Genomic DNA, 8530 nt, shown 5'->3' with positions numbered 1-8530 from the left:
GGAAGCCCCAGTTTCCTCAGTCTGCTCCTCTGGGGCTTGGGGCAGTTGATTGACACCTCTGTGCTTTTGTACTGGAGGTGGACATGGGCGGTGCCCTCCTAGGTTGCTGGCATCCCTCTCACTGCTCTGTTCACGGCAACCCTGCCTCTGCATGCTCTGCTGCGGGTGGCTTGCACCTGCAGCCTTCAGGGGATTGCTCTGGGGCACCTGCAGCCAACTCAGCTGGATGTGCCTGGGAGTTTACAACCCCCTCACCCTCACCCAACGCTACTGGTGCAGAAGGACAAAAGCCCAGTACCTTCACCTTAAGATGGGAGCAAAATCTGCGCAGTGCAATTTACACTCCAGAGCTTTCCATCGGTTCAGGCTGAGGCTGGGACTTGCCTTCTCAGCGTCTTCCCCATCCCTGTTCTGACTGCCCACTACCCAGTTGGTTCCTTCCCCTAATGAATACCTTGCACATGTATGCTTTTCTCAGAATCTGCTTCTAGTGAGCCCAACCCAAGAAGTCCGGTCAGCAAACTCAGAAGAGGCTCTGGAGGGCAACAGTTAGCACACACACTCCTTCCTAGTTTCTATCAGGTCATTTGGTGTGACTGCCCCACCAGGACTGTCAGTCCCTGAGTATTACTGCCAGTGGCCAGAGACAGCAAGGTAGATAATCCCAAACCATGTATGAGCATATACCCGTGCACATGTAGGCGCCCCCAAGTTTGGCTCTGGGAAGATTGCCATGGTCTCCCACCGTGGCCCCGCTCCCTGCCTCCTCCTGCCAAACGTGGATTTGCTTTCCTATGCCTGCTTTGCGCAAGCAAACATCAAAGCGAACCAACATTCCCCGAGCACACACTGTTTGATGGCCGGAGTACACAGCAAAGCTTGTTGAATGAAGGGACGTTCAGAGTAATTTAGTCTGGCCTCCTGGGTTTTGCCTGGAGTCCTGCGGTACCAGGGGACTCCAGCCTGGAGTTAAACACTTGACCTGGATAATCCAGACGGAATCCGCCACGTGGAGGTAATTGAGCACTCACTGTAAATGCACGCAGGTTCTTAGGACGAGCTGGCTCAGACTTCCTTGAGCAGGGAAGAAAAAAGATACATGTCACTTCTTTCCAGGTACTTTTCCACTCGGGATGGGAGGGTCAGCTGCTCATTTGTTCCTTCACAGGACACATGCCTGTTGAGCGCCAGCTATGTAGACTTCCGTTGTTTGGGCTGCCCAGACTCCGCTCACCTGCGCGAGGTCGCCTCGCTCCAGTCCCTCGCTGCAGAAACACCCGCTCCCCACTCCCTTTCTTTAAGGTGGTGCTCACTCCGCCTCCAGCTGGGCATGTGGTCAGGCCTGGCCAATCAGAGCCCTGCACCCCCAAGGCGCCATCTTGCGGTCAGGGGTGGTCACGTGACAAATTTGGGCCAGTAAGAGTGGACTCGGAGTTTCTGTTTGTCGGAGAAGAAAAGCTCTAACTTTAACCTGGCTGGACGGTAACCGGTGAGGATGTGGGTCTGGAACTGTGGGCGACCACAGGGAACCTGAAAAGAAAGCACACAAGGAAGAAGCCAGACTGGAGAAACGGAAAGACCACGCGCTGATGACACAGTTGAGCCCTTGAATCCAGCTGTGCTGGGAGCCAGACCTGGCATTTTTGAATAGGTTTTTTTTTTTTTCTGTTACTTTTAAATAAAACGGATGCAGACGTTAGTTCCGGGAGTGGGGGTGCGCAAGTGGGAGATCACACCCGTGTGACGGCTGAGCGGGCGTGCCGGGCTGTGGGGACGCAGGCACCATGGCTGAGAAGTTGGAGTCCTTGTTAAACAGAAGTGACTTTCAGTAAGGTGCTATTAGAAAGTGACAAGCTCAGGGTGAAACTGGCTTGCTTGAAAGCGGATGGCATTTACAGTAGGCTTTACCGAGAGAGCCACTTCCTGCCTATGACTGAAAGCAGCGGCAGCCAGAAATGTGCAGGAATGCAGGGTCGGAAAGCTAAATGGTTTTTTCCAACCCCAAATTAGTGTGAGTTAAGACAGGAAAGTGGGCACCCTGGGAACATGCTGGTTCCCACCACCCTTCCCAGGCACCTTCTATGATGAGCCCCCAACTCAATGCAGGGGACGCAGCTGGAGTCGAGGGGCCAAATAATCCCCTCCCCTCCCCCAGGGAAGGTGGAGCTGGGAGGCAAGGCTGCTGGCTGGGGGCGGCGCAGAGTGCTGCCCAGCTGGGGCTTCATGTACTAACCCACAGGGCAGCCAACTGAAGATCCGAGAGAATTATTCTACAAGACAAACACCCAATCTGTCAAATAACATATCTAAGATGCCCGTCATTTACTAAAGATCTGAGCAAATTATTCTACAAGAGAAACACCAAAGCTGTCAAATAATCTATCTAAGATGCCCATCATTTAAGGCAATCAATCCACAAGTCCCCACTAGCCCTTCAAGTAGAGAGCTTCTTTCCAGAAGTTTCATCTTCCCTGTTGTATATCCCAGGCGTGGCCTTGGAAGACAATGGACAAGGGACATCTCCCAGAAATCACGCTGGAGGACAAAGAACCTCACTTCCTGCCAGGATATGCAGTGTGTGTGCCATGGGCTGTTGCCCTCTGTGTAATTCTCTTTTTATTGAAGTTATTCTGCTCACCTTCTGCCATTATATACTGTTGACATTGCAGGGGAGGGGGGAGAGTGCTCATTGTACCATTTAGACAAAGGTTGCCTGGCTGTCAGAGGCTGCATTTGGAACTGACCAAGAAAAAGGCACACTTCAGGGACAGAATTATATCATGTTTATTACACACGTTCTAGGAGCCAACTGCTTCTCTGTCTTCTCACTCCTTCACCTCATGTGTGATCTTGAGCAAGTTACTTCATATCTTTGTGCCCCTGTTTTCTCTTCTTTGAAATGGGTTAATAATGTGGTATCTCTACAGCCTGGATTGTCTCTCTTTGGCCACCATCTTGCTACCACCTGGGCGCTGGATGAGAGTTGAGTCCAGAGGAGAGGTGGGGTGAGACCAGACGTGGCCGGCATTGTGTGAACCCCAGTCTCAGCTGCGCCTGAATCCAGCTATGCCTTCCTGGTCGTGAACACAGAGAATACATTTCCAGTGCACCTAAGAGAGTCTGAGGGAATTTTTATCATTTGCAATCAAACTAGGCTAACTGATATGCTGATTATGTGTGTTAACCACTGGATATATGAGCTCTGCTCTCAGGAACTCTCAGCATGGTCAGAAGACAAGCGAGCAATGCAGTGTGGAAAGAATTGAGATAAGGGAAGTCTGGGGGGAAGGGGGGGATAGATGAGGAGGCTCCCATGTGGATATAGGGATCCGGGAAAGCTTCCTGGGGTAGGCGCCATGTTGTCTGAGTCCTGAAGGAATGGTCAGAGCCAGCAGAAGCAGGTAGGGGAGATAGTGCAGAGTCCTATGATGGAATGGTCAATCTTCTGGTCACTGGAGAGTTCAAGGATGAGCTGGAAAATAACTTGCTGGGAATGTTGAGCTATGCCTTGACTAGGAGGTCAAACCAAATCCTTTCGGTGGGGAATACAGCCCTGGGGCCCGGCCATGATGTCTGCCCCTAAGGGGACGTTGGCCTCTAGCCTGGTCTCACAGCCTGGTGGCTCTTCACTGCTTTGGCCTGAGCATATGTTTTGTTTGGCCCGTACCATGTTTCAAATTTTCTGAATTGTTTGCCAATATTTAAAATTGAGACAGTTCACATAAAAGTCTGAATTTTTGTCTCCTCTGGAAAAAGCAGAAGGCCTGATGACACTGACCATACCTTCCCACATGCCAACTGAAGCATGGGGCTCCTCTTACACGAACTTGTGTGTTGCTGGGCCTGCCCCAGTCCCCACCACTCCCTCTTGTCTCACAGTGGGCCCACTTCACCCATTCCTTTACCTTACCTAGCAGGCCCCTGTAGGAACTTGGATGTGGGATCCTGTTGTGCAGTGAGGATGTGCTGGACATGGATTAGTGCATGTGCCAGCATGTGATGCCCTGGAGAGTGAAATAACCCTGAGTGAGCGAAGGCCCCTCTCTGGTCCCTTTTCCATTGGTGCTGGCAGGTGAGGCTCAGGCCGGAGAGGCAGTTTCTGAGACTTGGGTCTAGGCACCGGGAGCAGGAGGAGGGCCTGGGGGCTTGTTTGGTTTTGTATCACTCCAGGATGCCTGGTCTAGCAAATGGAATCTTCCAGGAGGTGCCATCTAGGATACTATATATAGTTCTAGAGTAGATTTGGGGACAAAGCTATGGCTGATAAAAACATACTCCTTTGTCTTGCTTTTCCTCCTTTGTATGTATTCTAGCTCTTTAAGGAGTCTCCTTAGGGGCAATTTTCAGGTATTCCTGGGTCCCCAGCACTGAGTCCACCATACTAGCGTGTGTGTGTGTGTGGGTGTGTGTGTGTGTGTGTGTGTGTGTGTGTGTATGTAGGTTTTCTTCTTTGAACATTCATTTGACATTTGTTCTTTAAATTCTAAATTTGGGTTAAATATAAATGTTATTAATTTAGAGTTGTTTATTTAAATCCAAAGTTAAGGTTGTTGATAATAATCTTATACATGGCTTTTTCCCAGCTTTACTGGTTTAAAGTTTATAGACCTATTTTATGTGTGTGGAGCTCAGTGAGTTTTGAAAAATGTTTTCCCTTCTGTAAACACCACCACCATCGAGATATAAACGTTTCCATTACCCTCTGGCGTCCCTGGTGCTCCTGCTACTCAATCTCCCACCACTCCGGGGCCCGGGCAATCACTGATCTGCTTTCTTGTCACGATAGATTAGATTTCTCTTTTCTAGAGCTTTATATAAATGGAAGCATTCACTATACTCTTTTGTGTCTGTCTTCTTTCCCTTGGCATGATTGTTTTGAAATTTGTCCATTTTGTTGCATTTATGAATAGTTCATTCCTTTCTTTCCCTGAGTAATATTCCATTGAGTTTATAACTACACTATGATTTGCTTATTCACTCACATGTTAATGATGGGCATTTGAATTGTTTCTGGTTTGGGGTATTACAAATAAATTTGCTATGATCATTCTTGCATGGCTCTTTGTGTAGACACATGTTTTCACTTCTCTTGGGTAAATACCAGCAATGGAATTGCTGGGTTTAAAGATAAATGTATATTTAACTTTGTAAGAAACTGCCTATTTTTCCAAAGTGGTGGTTGTACCGTTTCACACTCCCACCGGGAATGCGCGACAGTCTATGTCATGGAGCTCTACAGTATATATGCGGTGCTCAATGTCTTTGTCAACACTTGTATTTTCATTCTTTTAAGTTTCAGCCCTTCTAATGAGTGTGTAGTGGCATCTAATTTTGGTTTTAATTTGCATTTCCCTGATGACTAATGATGTTGAACATCTTTTCATGTGTTTATTGGCCATTTGTATATCTTTGTGCATAATAGCATCTTAATACTAACTCTAATAGAGTCAACTTCTAATAGAGTCAATAGAAGATTATACAGAAAGTTAATACACAGCCTAGCAAATCAGTGCTATGAAAAGGACTGATCAAAAGCTGCAGGAGAGCTCACATCCAGTCTCTGAGTTGGAACAGGAATATGGGGGTTCTGTCTTTATTTCAGAACTAAGCAGCTGGGGAAAGTGGCAGGCAGGGTTCTCAGGCCTGTTTCTGTGATGGGAATTGTTCAGGGCTTGGCTGGTGGCTGCCCTTGTTGGGCTCCCTGGCTGAGAGTTACCTGTGAAATGGAGAGCTGATGCAGTGGCAGATCCAGAGCCTCATCTCCTTTTGGTAGGTTTGCTTGTTCACGGGCATAAGTGCTCAGCCTGCCTGGACTCTCCAAGTCCACCAAAGCCAGCTCTGCCCTTGGCCACAGACTCAAGATGGAGCCAGTCCTGACGCTCTGTCTCCCCATTGTGGTGGGGGTAGGGTTGAGGTAGCAACATGCCCAGCTCTCTCTGCTGGGCAGCTGGGCAATGCGGCAGGCGGTGGAGGTGGGGGAGGGGAGGCTGGTGGATGGACACTGATGGCTGGACCAACTTTGGCAAGGCTGCAGCTGGGTGTGGAGACGTAATCTCAACCTCACTCAACCACACTCAACCTGCTGGCATCACGGCTTTAGCTCAGCTTGGATGAACTGTTTGACCTGAACGAGTCAGGTCCATCAACTGATGAGTCTGTTCAGTCTGAAAACTGCTTAGATTGATTTTTCTTTTTTTTTCAATGAGTAGGACGACTATCTGACTGCACCTAATGAAAATGAAATTTGGCTTCGGGAACACTCAGCTTGAGTATGGAACGTCTTGTTCTCTTTGTCAGTCTGGCTTATCTCCTCTTCGAAGAGCTCACTGATTTGTCATACGCGTCAAAGTGCTGGAGTCTTCTGCCACTAATTGGCTGTGCTATTGACATGACACAATGAAAAAGGTATTGATTTTGGAATGTACTGGAACCTGGGTTTAGTCACAGCTCTGTCACTTAATAGCAATGTGACTTTGGGCAAGTCACTCTCAAGAACTGGGTTTCTTCTGTAACATGGGGATAGTAAAATTTATCTTATTGTATTGTCTTGATAATTAGGTTTGACAATGGATATGACATTGGGGTGCAGCTGGGCTTCAAGCCTCTGCCTCTGAAAACTGGGTACACTGGACCAGGTCACCTCTCAGGTCCCATACTGCTTGGACATGTGACTCTGGGAAGTAGAACTGTACTTTATTCAAGTCATAAAGTAACTTTTCTTCACAGCATGTTAGTACATCTCAAGAGAGAAGGACATAAGTATGATAGGTAACCAAAAGAAAGATCCAAACTTCTGTAAATAAGAGGGAATCTTAGCTTTAATGATAGCCAATTCAACACCTATAAAGAACTATCCCTGGGCTACTTTCTTCTTCCTGACACCTCTCCAGGCAGCAGCGACATCCAGTGGGCTCATTTTCCTGAGCAAATCCTCTACCAAGACAAAGCCAAGTCTTAGATTCAGTGGTCAACTCTATCACAAGGAAGTACCTTGTGGTGCCTCAGTTTCCCTTTCATCCCAGGAATTCTATAGGCCTTGCCCATTCCTTCCCAGGTGGCAAAGCTGTGAGTTATCCTCTCAAATGTCCTCTGAAGTCCTCCAATGGGAGTTGGCAGGATGAATAGCAAGAATTATTATTAATTAGTGAAAATATGTATAATCACATAATTGGAGTGTATAATTGATGCTTCTCTGCTGCAGGCAGAAATGGAGGGATGCAGAGATGAAAGCCAGGGAGAAGGAGGCTGCTGCAGACCCCAACTGCTGTGGAAGTATGAGAAATGCAGAGGGTTTAGCCCTCCTGGTACCCTGCAAAACACGGATTGAATAACGGTCATGTGCTGGGAGCCGACAACACAAAGAGGCGGTGGATGAACGAGCCCTTCGTGCCAGGAGCCGGCACACGTGAAGCTGCTTTCCCCAGGAGGTCGCCTCATGCCCAAGTTTTGATTCTGCTGTGTATTTTTTTTTTTTTACGGCATCAGATTTCTAATGAAAGAGCTCAGCCGATCTCTGCAGTTGCACAGAAGAGATGATAGTAATCTCGCATGTAGCCTCGCTTCCTGAGCTGTCCCCTTGGATTCTTGTATCTTGGAGTCCTCAATGCTCTGTCAACACCCAAGCAGAGCCTCCACCCCCTCTCTGGTCCCAAGATGCTGGGTTATTATAAATGAGTCGTGACGTCTGGGATCTATTTGCTTCAGGACTTGTTTGTTGGAAGAGGAGAAATAAGGCAGCAACTGAAGAGTCTCTTCTCAGTATAATGCACTCAGCTTTTCCTCTACTTGGGCAAAGATGTGGAAGGAGGTGTGCTGGGGGCAGGGGATGGGGAGCTGGGGCAGGATGGGATAGGAAGCAGGTGTGGGTGATTCTTGGAAGAGGGATATAACAATAATAATAATAATAGCAGGCACCTCTGTGCTGGTGGTGTGCTGTCTGCATTAGTTCATGCAGTTGTCACACACCTCGGGGACGTGGGGGTTGTAATTATCCTCACTTCATAGGAAAGTAAATGAAGCCAAGGTAAGAGGAGTCATTTGCCCAAGGTCACCCAGCTGATAAGTGACGGAGCCAGGACTCCAATCCAGGTCCTCCTCCAGAGCCTACGTTCTGTAACCGCCTGCTCCGCCCCTCCTGGCACACAGCTTTTCCAGATCTGCTGCCGCCACTGCCACCATAGCTACTTCCACCTGAGTTCCTACTTCCTGCGTGAGCCCCCACCAACCCCATAGGCCATCAGGATGAAATGAGCTGATATTTATTAAGTACTTAGAACAATGGTTGATCCTTCACAAGCATGCAATCGATACAATCGTTATTATTATTTTTCTAATATGATGTTATTATTTCTCTGTGCCAGACACTCTGCTGGGTGCCACAGGACTGCAGAGGCAAAACAGAGAGAGTCCCTGCCCTCCTGGGATCTTACATTATAGTGGAGAGAGGACAGGTGCACAAAGATAAGGAAAAGCAGCGCCATACATGCCAACTGCACGGCTCACACGGTAAAGGCAACAGCATTCTGCAATA

The 8530-nt window shown here is 48.1% G+C and overlaps 1 long non-coding RNA gene across 1 annotated transcript; it reads left to right on the top strand.

Annotated features, from left to right (window-relative positions):
* The first annotated feature begins 1646 nt into the window (after positions 1–1646).
* LOC105876000 (uncharacterized) lies at positions 1647–7656 on the top strand. Its single transcript, XR_001156217.2, has 3 exons — positions 1647–2576; positions 6210–6405; positions 7202–7656. It is a non-coding gene; the product is annotated as an uncharacterized LOC105876000 (long non-coding RNA).
* Positions 7657–8530: the final 874 nt, after the last annotated feature.

The sequence above is a fragment of the Microcebus murinus genome, chromosome 4 (assembly GCF_040939455.1).
Source record: "Microcebus murinus isolate Inina chromosome 4, M.murinus_Inina_mat1.0, whole genome shotgun sequence".
Lineage (NCBI taxonomy): Eukaryota > Metazoa > Chordata > Mammalia > Primates > Cheirogaleidae > Microcebus > Microcebus murinus.
The sequence above is the reverse complement of the archived record's forward strand: the minus strand, read 5'-3'. Positions and strand labels throughout refer to the sequence as shown.